The sequence below is a fragment of the Ailuropoda melanoleuca genome, chromosome 4, assembly GCF_002007445.2.
Source record: "Ailuropoda melanoleuca isolate Jingjing chromosome 4, ASM200744v2, whole genome shotgun sequence".
In the NCBI taxonomy this organism is placed as follows: Eukaryota; Metazoa; Chordata; class Mammalia; order Carnivora; family Ursidae; genus Ailuropoda; species Ailuropoda melanoleuca.
This window is the reverse complement of record NC_048221.1, coordinates 135,505,426-135,523,449: the sequence shown is the minus strand read 5'-3', so window position 1 is coordinate 135,523,449 and position 18,024 is coordinate 135,505,426.

Sequence of the window (18,024 nt, the reverse complement as noted above, 5' to 3'; positions counted from 1 at the left end):
GGAAAGGAAAGGAAAGGAAAGGAAAGGCAAGGCAAGGCACCAACTGCTTTCTAAATGAGGTGACACTGATGCTGAGAATTGATGAATAAGGAAGCATCAGGTAGGCAAATATGGGATGGGTGCTACAGAGGGACAGACCTGTGAAAAGACCAAGAAGTGAGGGAAGAAGAAAGATGTGTTCAAGAAAACCAAAGGTAGGCTTTCTGGCTAGGAAGGAAGGCTGAGGGCTGAACCTGGAGAGCGTTAAAGAGGCCATATCACGAAGGTCCTCGTGAGCCTCCTGGAGGTGTTGGGAAGATGGGCACATGCTGAGGCAATGCCGATCATATTTCTATTTTAGAAATATCATTCTCCTTGCAGAATGATGAGCCAAATCGAGAGGTTGTATCTGCAGTCAGAGAGAAACCTGGTTCGTGGGAGGATTCATTCTCGTAGGGAATAATCATGGCTAGAGTCAGCACAGTAGTAGTGGGGACAGTACGAGGGTGATAGAATCATCTGGGAAAATCATTTGGAAAAATTTGAAAAATGGGGGTGACTCGAAGCCTGAGGACTGGAATTAACTAAAAATGTACTCACTTGCCTTCGATATATGGGTAGGCAGGAATCCACGGCTGGGGCTGCCAACATCGCCTCCCCGTGTAGTTTGGATCCCTCACAGTATGGTAGACTTGAGGTATCTGTATTTCAGCCACGGTGACTCAGTGCTGCTACTGGGAGCACTCCAGTGAACATGTGGAAGCGGCACCTTTTGTGTCCAGGTGTTGCTAGTCATCAGCATCAGAACAACTGTCCCTATGGGTGCCCAAGGGAAGGGTACAAGGGCCAAACCACTCAATGCAAGGAGTCACAAAGTTTCTTGGGGCCACGTTTTTAAAACTGCCAAACTGTGTACTCTGACCATGATTCTTGATGTCTTTTTCTTCTTTGCCAAATGGACTCATCCTCCTACTTCAAAGACTAGAAAATAATACCCTTAAATGAAAATTGTTTCTAATTCTCTAGACAGAGTTACTTAGTCACTATATTACAGTACTTACTTCTCTGTGACACAGTAAATTACTTGTTGATTTCGTCTCCAAGTAATTTATCAGAAATAGGACTTGTCTCATGTCTCTACATATTCCCATCCCCCCTGCTTAGCACAGTTCTTGCTCCGTAGCAGGTCCCTGCTACACGTTTCTCGAATAGAGATTCCAGCTGTTTGTATACGCATTTGTCTTCCCCACTACAGTGTGAGCTCTATTACATAAGGGACTTGCTTTCTCTTTTTCATTAATTCACCACAGCTGTAGAACACTTTCTATGTCTGGTAGGTTCTCATTGAAAGTTTGGAGAATAATATCTTGCGGCTGTTTTATTCTTCCCTCTCATCAACAAACATGATGTCAGCAGCAGAAAATGACTTTGATAAGTGATAAGAGGGGAAAAGATACTGGTATAAAGACTTTTCTCCCAAAATATAAAAATTTTTCCTCCAAATATATATAGCCAGAGAAGAAAGCCTACAGCAGAAGTGAGTAAATTCCATTTGTATTCAGAAATTCTGCAACCTTCCCATCCGGTTTAGCCTGGACTCACATGACTGAGCTGGAATGAGGTTTAGGAATCCTGAAGCTATGTTCACTCAGTATGCAGCTGGTGTTCACAGGAAGGTGCAGCAGAAACGATAGAATTCCCATGCTCCCTGAATCCTGTCACCTTCCCTGCTTTTAGTCTTGCAGCGATTCATAATGGCCAGGAAGATTTCTCCTGGATGTGATTTTTCTCTTCATTTAGATTAGAATTCTCTTGATGATTAAATTCTATCTTAATATTTCCAAGTATAAATCATAACTTCCCAAGAAGTAATTTCATATTTCTTTCCCTCAGAGCAATTTTAAGCTTAAAGTCCTTTTTAATCCAATTCAGTAGAAGCTCATGGATTCTTGACTCTGAGCAAGTGAGTGTAAGGTGCTTTGGGGAGCGTCGTTTGACTGTATTCCACGTGGGGCAGCAGAAGAGTGGTTGTGGATGTGCCCCCTCCCCCCACCCCCAGCAAATGTATGTAACCGTCAGTGAGACAGACTTTCTCACGCTGTCTGGCGAGGCTTACTCAAGTTAGGTATTTCCTCAAGAGTATTCTTCAGAACAACAGCCCTTTAAGATGCTGAGGTGAGGATATACTGGGTTCCGTGTGTTTGAAAATGTTGCATGCTCTAACTCCCTCCTGAAGAGATTTTTTAAATGTCTCTTGGAATTTTTTGGACACATTTTAAGAAATGTTGATCTAAAGCAATACCTAGAATGCTTCTTTGTGCTCGAAAAGATTGTCTTTAAAATTTTTTTGTTTTGAATCATTAGATCTACTTTCTGAAATGACGTCCAGATAGAGTCCTATTTATACCCAGTGACACAGGGATGGGTCTAAACAGAACTCAGTTCCCAACCTCCCTGTGATGGATCTGAACCGGTATGGCCGAGACAATAGTTTCTCTTCTGGTTTAGCGCAGAGCTTCTGCTCTGTGTCTCACATTACCTACTCCAGTTGGGGTGGGTCGTGCTATGATGTCTGGATTTTTAGTCGACTCCATATTACTAGTAAAAATTTACTCACGCACTTTCTTATGATTCAGCTCGATACAGGAAAATCCTACAGCTCAGACTGTACCCATGCGAATGGGTTCAAGCTCACTCTGGAGAGTTTGGTCAAGTGAATGGAGTCTGAAGCTAGTGTTTTTTAGCTGGGATTAGTAGAAGGCCATGGGTATTCTTGGAGTGAGTTAGGAGGCAAGAAATTTTTCTGGGCATGTCATGATGATTCTGCACATACATAGGATCCTAAAAGCTTTCTTGACCTCGACACATGAGGAACTACAAGAAATTATGGAAACCACGGCCATGGACACCAATTGCACTTGATCCTTCAGTCCACCTGAATTCCGTTGGTCCTGGCTGTAGAGACACCAACAGCTGAAGGTAGAATCCTGCAACAAAATGACCAGCTATTTTGGTGAGAGTATAATATATAGTGTAGACTTCTTTTTGACTAGAATTATTCATCTTGAGGTCCTTGGATGTCTGAGAAGAAAAATTTTCTGTGGGAAAATAGACTGTGATTCGGAGATTGTGTTGTACTACAACATAGGCTTTCCGTACCCACCTTCTCGGAGGAGAGCCCCCTTTGCCTGGCTTGATGCTACAAGTGCAGTAGCTATGACTTGAGCCCCCGTGTGTGTTCTATTTCTCTGGAGAAGAAGCACTGCAGGGGGATGCCGACAGGAAAACCATCCCTTCTTCTTCTCGCAGCCCCCAGTCTCCCTTTAATCCCCCTGGCACTAGAGCCTAATGGGAGCCAACAGCCTCCAGCAAAATATGGTCTCCCCACCCCAGCGTCACAGAGTGGAGAAAGGCAAGCTGGAGTTCAACCTCCAGCGCAATGATCGGCACCCATGTGCTCTTCGTTGATTTGCATGAATTGAGAAAAGTTTGTCTCACTTATTTTATCTTTTTTTCCCCCTGAACTGTTTGAAGGTAATGATGTCTCCTTCCTAAGTAATTTAGCAGGTGCCTCTTAAGTGACACAGTATGACTAAGACACATGAGAAAATGGACCCAAATTCTATAATTCTGTCATGACACGATTCATAGTACAACTCCTCCAATTGTCCTTCACATACCTTTTATAAGAGCTTTTTTTTTCTTATTCTTTTTTTTTTTTCTCGATTTGAGATGCAATCAAGTTCTAAACATTGCATTTGATTGTTAGGTCTCCTGAGTCATTTTGCACCTTTTCAATTTGAGTTAAAATTTTTACAGCCTATATCATTTAAAAAAAATAGAATGTCTCTCATTCTAGATTTTAAAGAAGAATTTCCTATAGTATTTCGGAATACCATGCAGGTGATGTTGTGTGCTTCTTGTTGCACCACAAGAGGCCCATTGCACCCGTCTGTCCCATTACTCACGTTACCACGTTTGGCCCTTGGCTAGAGCACCTAGGAGCTCTACTCACTCCATTGCAGAGATGCATTTTCCCTNAGAATGTCTCTCATTCAAGATTTTAAAGAAGAATTTCCTATAGTATTTGGGAATACCATGCAGGTGATGTTGTGTGCTTCTTGTTGCACCACAAGAGGCCCATTGCACCCGTCTGTCCCGTTACTCATGTTACCACGTTTGGCCCTTGGCTAGAGCACCTAGGAGCTCTACTCACTCCATTGCAGAGATGCATTTTCCCTTTAGGAAGTAATCCATGAGACGAAGCTTTGAGACCATGTAACTGTGGTGTCTCCTGACTTCTCACACGTGATTTTACTATCCAGTGATGATACTTGCCTGCAATGATTATTATACTGGTGGCTGGAAACCAGCAGCTTCCCTAAGCATTATCCCTCCTACATTCATGACCTGACTTTCTTTCCATCCCCCCTCCCTCACTCCCCATCTTTTTGATGTCACACTATGGACACATAGATTTGGGGTTTTAATTCAATGTGTTATAATCCATTTTCAAAATTGTTATTTTTTATGTTCAAATTATCACACACTCAGCCAATAAGAACTTTTGAACATGGCTCCTGTGTGCCACTTGAGTTTCCAATTTTAGTTTCAATTTCAGGGTTACCCAAGTCACAACAAAACCTAGTTCTCTGAGCTGTAGAACGCAGGAGGAGCAAAAACCATACAAACCACTTCTTAAAGCATTTACAAATTCAAGCATTGTTTCCATAAAAAGTTAAGTGGCTAAGCAAAATTAAAATGTGGGAAAGGGATCTATGACCCGGATCCCTGAAGTGTTCAGTGCCTTGCTCTCTGCCTTGCCCACCATGGGGTGTGCTCCTCCAGCTGATAGAACAATGTTTCCTGGAAAGTCACACGAGAAGTACAGTATAAAGGTTTCTCCATGCATGTGGCTGGAGGGGTGGGGAAGGGTGGCAGTGCTGAGTTTTCTGCTAACTAGCGCAGGACCTGGGAGTTACAATATGCCTCACATGCTATTTGTTCAAAGTTACATCACTGCCTTACATCATTTGGGTTAAGTCATTTGGGGTTACGTCATTATCTTCAAATGTTCTCACTCTCACCATGTTTGTATCTCTCCTGAGCAAGGTGGTCGTATTCTTATCAGAGTAGCTGTTTGTTGAGGGTGACATAACCAGTGATTATAAGAACACAAGATGAAGCATTCTGTATAATATTTCGAAATACACATGCCACACTCCGGTGCACTTTCTGCACGGCCCCTTAGGCTTTGAGAACATTATCACCTTTTTGCACGCGATGTTGCACATGTATTGTGGTCTTTTTTTATCCCAGTTCTGGAATCGGCCATTTCTTACGGAAGTCTGAGTCCCTGGCATTTGGGAACTAATATCTGGGTGCCACGTAGGCCCATGTGCTTCTGCGATATCACTGATTCTAGGCTCTTTCTGGTAGAAAAGCGAGGAAATACTTAGATATGTAAATAACGAGTTCATACTGATATTTCCAAACCAAATTTTACATCACGGGGCTTTCCTTAATTTATTTTATTTTATATTTTTATTTTATTTTTCCTAGAGTAAAAACCCTGGGTTCAAATATCAACATGCTTAGCTATTTTCTTATCTGTAATAAAATAGATACTCTCTGATTTTTAATATCAATATTCATAGTAACAATAAAACTACTATGTAAAGATTAAAATTGCTTGGCAATTTTTTTGTCCTTAAACAATATCCTATGAAAAATGAACAGAGTACTGTGGTCAACATTTCTTGAATTAATTTACTTTCACTGTTTCATTGTGTTAAACATTTAAATATAGTTAGATCTTTATTGCTTTTATTTCTATTGTCACTGAATTTTCTTAAACTCTGTAACAGTTTTCAGCCTACAGGTGTTCGCTTCTTTGATAGCAGAGAGTTGTTTTTCTTGATTATCTTCTTAGTTGGTCTTTATTTTCTTTCTTTTTTTTTTCAATTATGATATGTTAGTCACCATACAGTACATTATTAGTTTTGATGTAGTTTATTTTCTTTTACGTCTTTCAACCCTTGTCTTTAGTTAGAAGAATCATAGTAATGATAATTAACATGTGTTGAATACTTACTGTAACTCACGCATTCTTCAATTAACACTAATAATAGCTTAATGTAAAGAGCAATTAGCACCTGATGGGCATGATTCCAAGTGACCTAGGTAGTCTACAAGATATATACACACAGGGAGATAAGAATTTGTTTTTGTTCCTTTTGTCAGGACCAACAGTGTATTTTATTCAGTGTATTTGGTGTATTAATTTAGGAATTTATATTATATAAAAATAAAAAAAGAATTAAAAAACCTCAAAATTCTTATTATTTCCATTTTGCAGATTAAAAAAACCAAAGACATTCATATTAAATAAGTAACTTGAAAAAGACTCACAGCTAGAGAATGGCAAAGTTGGGTCATTTAGCATAAAAGTCGTCTTCAACTATATTTCTAATGTATACACTATATCTTTGCAAAGATCACACTTCTTGGTAAAAACCATAAAAATGAAAAAACAACAACAACAACAACAAGATAAAGACAAATGTAAGCTTGAACTGGAAGATTAAAAGTGCAGGCTCTGAAATCAGGAGATTACCATCGATCCCTGGGGAGACATAGCAGGTGCCTGGCTCATTATGTTCCCTCAGAACATTTAGAAAGTCTCTAAATTGTCAGACATAATCAGCATCAAAATAACTTTAAATACCTTTTTAAACAAACAAACTTACTTTTTAAAAGATTTATTTATTTATTTGAGAGAGAGATTGAGAGCAGGAGCAGGGGTAGTGGGAGAGGGAGAGAGAGAATCTCAAGCAGACTTCCTGCTGAGAGCAGAGCTCCATGCAGGGCTCAACCCCGGATCCCGAGATCATGCCCTGAACTGAAATCAAGAGGCAGCAGCTTAACCGACTGAGCCACCCAGGTGCCCCTAAATAAACAAACTTTTAAAATAGCTTTAATTAACTCATGGTCCAACAACCAGTAAAGCTCAAAGATGAGATTACATACAGGTCAGCCTGAGGTCCTTTTACTAAGACACCATTTCAGTGGCTTAAAGGAATGCTGGTGGCCATGAGGAATGTAATTTGGTTTACTAAGACACAGTAATGAGAGCATCTTTCCTGGAGAAGGTATTTGTATCTTAGCAAATAAGAGATGTACTTTGACTACAAACTCACTGTTTTTGCCTAGATAGAAATGGCCAGAGAACCAACATAACTGGGAAATAACTTGGAAAATCAGAGAGCAAGTCTCATTCCTTCTGAGCCTGTGATGTATACTGATTCTCTGCCAGGTTTTTCAGAATGATGAGGGAGAGTTGAAAACAGATCAAATTAATTCATTTAAAGATCAAAAGGGTATCCATACGGCATGATTTTCATTAAGAGTTAAATAATCCACACGATTTCAAGGTTAATGGCAAACAACTACTCCACATAACTGCTTAATACTCCCAGAAGGAGTCTGAATGAGGGATAATGGCCTTTAACTAAGAACAGACCCTTCTAAGTTTAATAAGAAGTGATTTCTCTTAATTGCAATTGCCTTGAAGAAAGGTATTCAAGGCCTCAGTATTTGACAAATTGTAGCTAGAATTGACACAAGAGATTTAACTGGAAAAACCATATATGGGTTTTTAGAAGTCAGCCAACTCTATGATCTCCTGACAGAACTTAGCAACTGGACTCTGTAGTGCAGGACCTCAGAAACATCAAATCAAATTGAAGAAAATAATATGTGGGAATTGCTGAACTCTTAGCTTGCAGTGGTTTTTCCTGCCTGCAGCGCTGTTATGTAAGAACCAGGCGAACACCTCTGCAGGAGAGGGCCATGTGGAAGTAGGAAGAGAAACCCAGGGAGCTCAAGTCATAAAACCTGATGGTAAGAAGGGAAGACAAAGAGAGGGGCAACCAGTCAACGTGGGGAGACATCCAGGAAGGACAGACTCCAAAGCAAATGCAGGAGGATTTGGCAATTACCGTGAGCTGGATGGAGTTTCCTAGTCTTAAGCCTTAACTCCACTTGGGAAATAGAGAACCAGATAGATCACTGTCTGCAGTCCATGACTTGGTTTTGTGGTTTTTTTTTTTTAATTGTTCATGTAAGAAAATTATGTGATTCTTTACATTTTGGGCCCAATATCTTTCTGAAAATCTGATGGAAAATAATAATCATTCCATAAAAAATGCATGTAGTCATATCTTCACAAATTTTTATTATAATTTCAGGTGTTCTAAAAGCCACGCTCATGCTGGTTAAGAACCTCTGGTTTATAGGACCAATAAACGGAGCTAACTCCATTCTGGGAAATTTATCGTATGAAATTCTTTTACGTATGTCTTCTCATCTGTTTGGATAGCTTCTAACACTTAGGAAGTATGAGATAGAAACATTTACTGACTACTGGGTGTCCCTGTGCTCCCCTGGCTATTTTTTTTTTTTGTTTCTATTATATTTAGGTGGGATCAGAAGACTAGTTCTGACTTAGAGTTTGAGAGCAAAAGTGATGTCGTCATTTCTTGGCCAAAGTTAAATAGAGTCAGTGAGTTAGCCTTCCTCCCCTGCCCTGCTGATGATGGAAGCTGAATGTTGAGGTGGTGGACAGGTTATGTTGCTATAACACATGAGCTTGAAGTGTCAGTGAAGGAGGTTTCTCACTCACTCCCCCTGAACAGAGTATTGGCAGGGGCTCTGCTCCTCATGGGCACTCAGGTACCTAGGCTGATGGCTGGCCTGACCGAGCACAGAAGAAAACAGTGAATTTTTCAGGTCTGCCTTTCAAGAAGTGACAAACATGACTGCCACTCTCGTTTCATTAGCAATGATTTCCGCTTAGCCGATGTACCATGTGGGTCACCATGGTTACCCTACAGTACTGTCACTCAATGAGACACTGATCTAAGGGCTGCTGTCAAGCATTTTGTTGGCCACACCTATAGTCAGTTGACTTTAAGCCCAGGAGACTATTCTTGGTAATCTGGATGGGCCTCTTCATATCCATGAGAAGGCTGAAGAACAAAAAAGGAAGTTTTCCAAAGAAGAAATCCTGCCTCAAGGCCAAAACATCAATTCTTGTCTTGGTAATTCCATCCTACTGCTCTACCCTGCAAACTTTGGACTTACCTGCTTCCACAATACTGTAAACCAATTCCTATAAATAAATAATAAATTCATATGTATTTATTTCAAGAAATTGACTTGAATTTCAATATGAATGATACAATGCACACACATGTATATCTCCTCCTGGTTCTGTTTCTCTGGAGGACCTGACTGGTATGGCCACACTTGACTTCAAGTGATCACAACTCCAACTAGAAAATCTACGATTGGGAGCCTGGGTGGTACAGTTGGTTAAGCATCCAACTCCTGGTTTTGGCTCAGGTCCTGATCTCAGGGTCATGAGATCGAGCCCCGCATCAGGCTCTGAGCTCGGTGTGGAGTCTGCTTAAGACTCTCTCACCCTCTCCCTCTGCCGGCATCTCTTCTCCCCTCTCCCCGTCGTGCGCGCACTCTCTCGCTCTCAAATAAATAAATGAACCTTAAAAATAAAAAAAAAGAAAATCTATGATCAACTCTAATGAATACTGCAATTTTTGAGTCATTATGTTCCAGAAACCTGCATAACATATTAATTACATTGGATTTTGTGTGAATGATAAACAAATTTACAAATAAAAAATTTAGGGCTGAAGTATTTACTTCTTCATATAAATTTATTTTTATTGACCCACAAAATATAAGTTTTTAGCTTGGTGATTTCTTATGAGCTAAATACATCCATGTAACCAGCATACAAATAAGAAAGTGAATATAACCAACATCTCAAGAAATCCACTTTTATTGTATTAAGCTGCTGAAATTTTAAGGTGAATTATTCTCTAGACATATCTTAGCTTATCATCTCTAGTAATCCANATCTTAGCTTATCATCTCTAATAATCCAAGTTGAATTTAGCAGTTTATTTATGTCCAAAGCCAACAAGTTCTGTTTGATTAAGAATACTTACATACATACTGTATTATTATTCTCATTAATCAACATTTATTAAATACTTAAAAGTCAGGCACTGTGCCAAGCACTTTACCTACTGATAACACAGTTAATAATGATAAAAATAATACCATTCTATGTCCCAGTCAGTGGGCCAATTATCATAGTTTATCTTAATATTATCCCACCCCAAAAATACCTATTGGTCAATGTTGTTATTATAATCATTTTACAGATGGACAGACTGATAAGACAATCTTTCTTGATGAAGCCGGTGTCAAAGAGAGAAGGTCTAAATTTGAAGTCTGTGTTCCAAACCACTGTTTTATACCAGCTCTTGAAAGCTGGGAAAATGGATGATACTGTGGAGAAGAGTAGAGAGACCATGGCACCGGGGAGCAGGGGGTAGACCTACTGGCTCTTCTTAGCCTACTAATGAGAGGAAATCCCTAGCAAGTTCCTTCTCTTCCTGACTTCTCTTCCTGATCCTTCTCCATCCACATTAGGTAGGCAGATTCACATTGACCAGTAGTGCCCGACTTCAGGTCTCTGGACACCTAGGGTCAGCAAAGCTGGAAATTACGACTTTGTGAGTTGTTTTTCTCCAGACATTGCTAAAAATGTTAAAATATAGAAAATTTGGAAGCATATTATAATGAACACCTGCATACCTGACACCTAACATTTGTTAACATTTTACCATATTTGCTTCCCATTTCCCTCACTCTCTTCCCTTGCCCCACCTGCATGTTTGCTGAATTGTTTGAAGAAGACATAGATATCATTCACAAAAACCCTATATATTTTAGCCTCCATCTCCTCTGTATCAAGGACAATCCCTTTCATAACCACAATGCTATTAACAGCCCTAAGAAGATTAACAATAATTTCACAATACCATCTAGTATCCTGTCTTTATTAAAATTCTAACAATTGCACCAAATTGTATTTATAACCTTTTTAAGAGATTTCATTTATTTTATTTGTGAGAGAGAGAAAGAGAGGAAAGAAGAGCACAAACTGGGGGGAGGGGCGTTGCAGAGGGAGAAGCAGACTCACCACTGAGCAGGGAATCCGACATGGGGCTCGATCCCTGGACCCCGAGATCACGACCTGAGCCAAAGGCAGATGCTTAACCAACTGAGCCACCCTGGCGCCCCATAGGCTTTTTTTTTTTTTAATTAAGAATCCAATCAGGGTATGGCATTTCACTTTCTTCTTATGTCATTTCAAACTCTTTTAGGCTAGAACTGTGCTGTTCGATAGAGTTCCTCTGTAGCCTTAACCTTATTTCAAGTGATCAGTAGGCGCTCGTGGCTAACGGCTGTCATACTGGACAGCAAAGGACAGTTTCATTATTGCTCTACATTTTATTGAACAGGTCTGAGCACAATTCCGGCATATTTTCTTTTCATGGCCTTGACTTCTGGGAGAGGCCAAGAGTGCTATCCCACAGAATTCCCACATTCTGGGTTTGATTATTTCTTCTAGGTGTCTCAGAAGAAGAATTCAGATCTAAATTTTGTTGAGATTCAGGTTAAACATGTTTTGGTGTGAATAATACCTAGGTAATGCTGTATTTCCTAAGGTATCACATCAAAAGGACTGTAATATCAGGTGTGCAATATTGCCAATACTATAGTCTATCATTTGTTAAGGAGGCAATCTTCAGATCTCTCCACTATGAAGATATATTTTCCCCTTGTAACTATTTAGCAATGTGTAAGGTAATATTTGGCACCATGCAAAGGTCCTGTTTTTTAAGCAGATATCAGCTAATGCTTTCTGCATTTATTGATCATTCTTGATCAAATCAATTATTCTATACTGAGAGTTGCAAACTTATTTTTATAAAATTCTATTATTGTTTATATACTTATTAACTGGCATTATTTTGTAAAAGAAAGTTTCTTGTTCTCTATTTTTTTTCTTTTTTGGAATGTAACTGTGATCTCCCAGTTTTTTACTTAATCAAAGTTTTACAGTTAGTTTCTTTCTTTCTTTTTCTTTCTTTCTTTCTTTCTTTCTTTCTTTCTTTCTTTCTTTCTTTCTTTCTTTCTTTCTTTCTTTCTTTCTTTCTTCCTCTTTCTCTCTCTCTCTCTCTCCTCACATACCCTAGATTTGGCCCTTGGTCATTTTCTACAGCTGGCTTCTCAATCATCTTGTTGTGACCATATTAGATTTCAAGAACTTCCCTTTTTTTCTGGCATACCAAGATTTCTCAAGCTCATCTAGTACTTTCTCTGGCTTAGACCTGGAAACAGAAATTTTTCCAAGGAGCCCTGGTTGTTTACTGATTGGGAAATGATAATTGTCATCTAGTACGGGTGTAAGCAGTGTGCCTACAAGATATTTTAATATCTAAAAAAACCTGTTTTCTTTAGAGAAGCATCTGTTTATGTCTTCTGCCCATTTTTTGACTTGATTATTTGTTTTTTGGGTGTTGAGTTTGAGAAGCTCTTTAAGGATCTTGGGTACCAGCCCTTTATCTGCAGTGTCATTTGTAAATATCTTCTCCCATTCTGTGAGCTGCCTCTTAGTTTTGTTGACTGTTTCCTTTGCTGTGCAGAAGGTTTTTATCTTGATGAAGTCCCAAAAGTTCATTTTTGCTTTTGTTTCCCTTGCCCTTGGAGGCGTGTCTTGAAAGAAGTTGCTGTGGCCAATGTTGAAGAGGTTACTGCCTATGTTCTCCTCTAGCATTTGATGGATTCCTGTCTCGCATTGAGGTCTTTCATCCATTTAGAGTTTATCTTTGTGTATGGTGTAAGAGAATGGTCGAGTTACATCCTTCTGTATATAGCTGTCCAATTTTCCTAGCATCATTTATTGAAGAGACTGTCTTTTGTCATTGGATATTTTTTCCTGCTTTGTTGAAGATTAGTGGACCATAGAGTTGAGGGTCCATATGTGGGCTCTCTATTCTGTTCCATTGGTCTATGTTTTTGTACCAGTACCATGATTTTTGTACCAGTTTTTGTACCAGTACCATGCTATCTTGGTGATCACAGCTTTGTAATATAGCTTGAAATCAGGCAACGTGATGTCCTCAGCTCTGTTTTTCTTTTTTTAACATTTCCTTGGTGATTCAGGGTCTTTTCTGGTTCCATACAAATTTTAGGATTGCTTGTTCCAGCTCTTTGAAAAATGACACTGGTAATTTAATCAGGATGGTGTTGAAAGTATAGATTGCTCTAGGCAGCATAGATATTTTAACAATGTTTATTCTTCCAATCCTTGAGCATGGAATGTTTTTCCATCTTTTTGTGTCTTCTTCAATTTCTTTCATAAGTGTTCTGTAGCATATGAATGGCAAATAGACACATGAAAAAAATGTTAAACATCATTAGCCATCAGGGAAATTCAAACCAAAACTACACTGAGATACCACCTTACACCAGTTAGAATGCCAAAAATTAACAAGGCAGGAAACAACAAATGTTGAAGAGGATGTGGAAAAAGGGGAAACCTCTTACACTGTTGGTGGGAATGCAAGTTGGTACAGCCACTTTGGAAAACAGTATGGAGGTTTCTCAAAAAGTTAAAAACAGAGCTACCCTATGACCCAGCAATTGCAGTACTGGGTATTTACCCCAAAGATACAGAGGTAGTGACAAGAAGGGGCACCTGCACCCCAATGTTCATAGCAGCAATGTCCACAATAGCCAAACTGTGAAAGGAGCTGAGATGCCCTTCAACAGATGAATGGATAAAGAAGATGTGGTCCATGTACACAATGGAATATTACTCAGCCATCAGAAAGGATGAATACCCACCATTTGCATCAACATGGATGGAACTGGAGGGGATTATGCTAAGCGAAATAAGTCAAGTAGAGAAAGACAATTATCATATGGTTTCACTCATATGTGGAACATAAGGAAGAGCATGGAGGACATTAGGAAAAGGAAAGGAAACCTGCAGGGAGGGGAATCAGAGGGAGACCATGAGAGACTATGGATGCTGGGAAACGATCTGAGGGTTTCAGACGGGGTAGGATTGGGGGAACTGGTTAGCACAGTGATGGGTATTAAGGAGGGAACATTTTGCAACGAGCCCTGGGCATTATACGCAAATAATGAATCATGGAACACTACATCAAAAACTAAGGATGTACTGTATGGTGACTAACAGAACATCATAAAAAGTAAATAAAAATAAAATTAAAAAAGTAACTGTTAATTAAAGCATTATGTCTCTGCTTTTAAATGAAATTATATCAAATTTATTTTTTATATAATAGATTATTCCATATGAATTAGAAACTCTGAAGAGGATTACCATTGATTTAGGTTAATCAATAAAGGGTAAATAAGCCATGCTTTGTTCACCACTGCAACAGTATCATCTTAATCCCTTTTCAGCTCTCTTTCTCTACTTGAAAGGGCAATTTTCAATTTCAAGCCATCTTTAATGACATTTTAAACTTCCATCCATCTCAGGACCAAGAGTATAGCAAGATTAAAGTGATTAATCCTGAAGCTTCAGGCTAAGAAAATTTCTCAGAGGGACATGGGTTATTCCAAATTCCATGGCTAATTTAGTTTTTGTTTGGTAAATGGACCATACATTACCATAGAATGCAGTTGAGTAAAATTGATTTGTCAGACCATTAGGATAGAGCCTCTTCTGGTGAATTATATTTTTTGGTGGACTGATGTATACTAAGCAAGCCTGCTTTTTTTCTCCTTTCCCAAATGTCAAAAGTTTACTTTTAAAACTTTAAGTAATCAAACACCTGTTACATGCCAGGTGCTTGATTGAACACTTTTATATACACCATAATTTACTGGTTTTAAGATACCAAAATTATAATATACGCTACACTCTAAGAAGTAATTTTTATTTATTTTTAAAGATTTTATTTATTTGACAGAGAGAGAGAGACAGCCAGCGAGAGAGGGAACACAAGCAGAGGGAGTGGGAGAGGAAGAAGCAGGCTCCCAGCAGCGGAGACTGATGTGGGGCTCGATCCCAGAACGCTGGGATCATGCCCTGAGCCAAAGGCAGACGCTTAATGACTGCGCCACCCAGGTGCCCCTAAGAAGTAATTTTTAAGGGCAAAAAAGGTCATACACTTTGTAGAATATATTTTAGTAACTGATAGGACCATTCATGCAGATGTTCAATTAGAAACAAATTTCTTTTTCACTTTTATAGTGAGGTTTCATTTAAACCTCTTCACATTGAAAAGCTAAAGACTTATTTGAATCACTTGCAGCCACTGGAAGAGTCATAGAGCCCTGAACGTGAGGGTTTACTGTTCTCCATAATCCCTGCTCTGATTTAGACTTTTCAACAGCTGACTGACCCATGTTAAAACGTATTGAAGAGTAGTAGGGCTTTGTATACATTTCTTCTGAAATTAGTCTTTTCTTTAAGTAGCATATTTTAACCACTTACTGAGATATAATTTACATAGCACATCCAATGTATGTGCACTTTGAGTTCTGAAGGGTGCGTACACATGTGGTGTCATTGCAATCAGTGAGACAGGATATTTAATCACCCCAAAGCTTTCTTGTACAGCCTTTGTCTTCCAACTCCAGAAAACCCCTAATCTACTTATTTGCCCTTATAGGGTAGCTTGTGTTTTAATAGTTTTCTGTAATAAAACCATCCAGAGTGTATTTTTTATATCTTGATTCCTTCACTCAACTATTTCAAGATTCATCTATGTTTTATTACTGAGTAGTATTCCATTTTTTTTAGAAAAGATTTCATTTATTTGACAGAAAGAGAGAGAGCACAAGCAGGGAGAGCAGCAGGCAAAGGGAGAAGCAGGCTCCCTGCTGAACAAGGAGCCCAATGCGGGGCTCTACCCTAGAACCCAGGGATCATGACCTGAACAGAAGGCAGATACTCAACTGACTGAGCCCCCCAGGCACCCCGTGAGTAGTATTCCATTCTTTGGAAGTGTCGTATATTGTTTATTTGATCACCTGTGGATGGGCATTAGGGTTGTTTCCAGTTTTTTGTATTTTTAGTAAAGCTAGTATTAATATTTATGTATAAGTTCTTATATCTATTTCTCTTTGGTAGACATCTAGGAGTGGAATGACAAGGTCCTGTGGTCAGTGTAAGTTTAACTCCATAAGAATCTATGTAATACGTAGTTCTTCTCTGGCTCCTTTAAAGGTATTCTATCTTTGGCGTTCAATAGTTTGGTTATGATGTAACTTGCCATGGTCTTCTTCATATTTCTTCTCTTTGTCATTTATTGAGCTTCTTGAATATGAGGATTTATATCTTGCACTAAATTTGGGGAATTGTTGACCATGATTTTTTTCAAATATTCTTCTATCCCATCTCTCTCTTCTCACTTCCTGGGGCTGGGACTACAGTTACACATAGGTTGAACTTTTTGGTATTATACCACAAGTTCCTGAAGGTCACTCATTCTCTTTCCTCCCTCCCTCCCTTCCTTCCTTCCTTCCTTCCTTCCTTCCTTCCTTCCTTCCTTCCTTTCCTATGTTTATTCTATCTGATTGGATAATTCCTATTGATCTATCTTCAAGTTCATGGGCTTATCCTCTGTGATCACAAATCACAATTTTATTGAATCCATCCCATGTTTTCTGTGTGTGTTTTTTTTTTAAATTTCAGATATTGTATCTTTGAATTTTAATATTTCCTTTTGGTTCTGTTTTGCATCTTTTACTTCTCTGATCCTACATTTTCACTTAAAATGGACTTATTTTCTTTAACCTCATTGAGCAGTTTTAGAGCAACTGCCTTAAAGTGCTTGCCTGCTAATTTCCACATTGTGTCATCTTAAATTTCTCTGGTGACTATTTCTTCCCTTGAGAAAGGTCTCATTTTCCTGGTTCTTCCGATGCCAGGCAGTATTAGATCGCATCTTGTGCATTGGGAATGTTTGTTGACGAGGCTGTGGATGTATTACGTTCCTTTTAAGAACATGATGCCTTTGTTTTAGCTGACAATCACTTGGCTAACTCAAACTGAAATCCCGTCTCACTCGTGGGTGTGGTGAAATCCTACGCACTTCTTTGATCTTTGAAGGAGATTGCTTTGAGTTTGCCCCCAGTCTGAGGCAGAATCTTGAAGAATTTGCACCCAGAAGCTAGGGCTTCCCTTCTCTTTCTCTTTTCCAGGATTCCCCCCAGCTTTTGGTGGGTGTGATTATTCAAGTTCTGGTGTTTCGTGCCTCTGGGGAGAAAGGGATTGGGGTTTCTATTGGAGTTCTAACCCTCCCATGCCATGATGCAACATGATTACCTTCTGGCAAGACCTGCAAAAATGTGGAACTTAAATGATATTATTCCCTTATTGAAAATGTCAATCCCCCTCCAAAATCTTTCTGGTTTTGATTTCTATTCAGAGTCTTCTAGAAGTTGTTTTGTGTATTTTTTTTCATGTATGCTGACCTGTAGAAACTTACACTACCATGTCAGAAGTGGAACCACCTTAGCTAAAAACTATATCACCAGGGGCACCTGGGTGGCTCAGTGGTTAAGCATCTGCCTTCAGCTCAGGGCGTGATCCCGACGTTCTGGGATCGAGCCCCACATCAGGCTCCTCCGCTGGGAGCCTGCTTCTTCCTCTCCCACTCCCCCTGCTTGTGTTCCCTCTCTTGCTGGCTGTCTCTGTCAAATAAATAAATAAAATCTTTAAAAAAAAAACTATACCGCCAGACATTACATATTTCTGATGTAAATCAACATGAGAACAGCATTTTTTTTTTTTTTTGCCTTGTACAGTTGTCAGAGTGAAGATAAAGTGGGGGATACGTTCACAGCCGGGGACTTGAGCTGATAAGATGAAGGAGGAGGCTTTATAAAATTAGGCCCAGAGAGGATGCCTGTTTGAGACTGTAAGGAGGGGGCAGATGTGAAAAGAATTTAAGAAGTAACATCAACAGAGTTCAGTGTGCTAAGATTTGGTGAGTCAGAGTGGTGTATGAGAGTGGGTCTCAATGTGTTTTGGGAGGAGTGACTACGTAGATTATAATCAAAGAAATAGAAGGAGCTATTTTTCATGGGAAGGAAGTGGGTATAAGGAGTCCAGTTTTG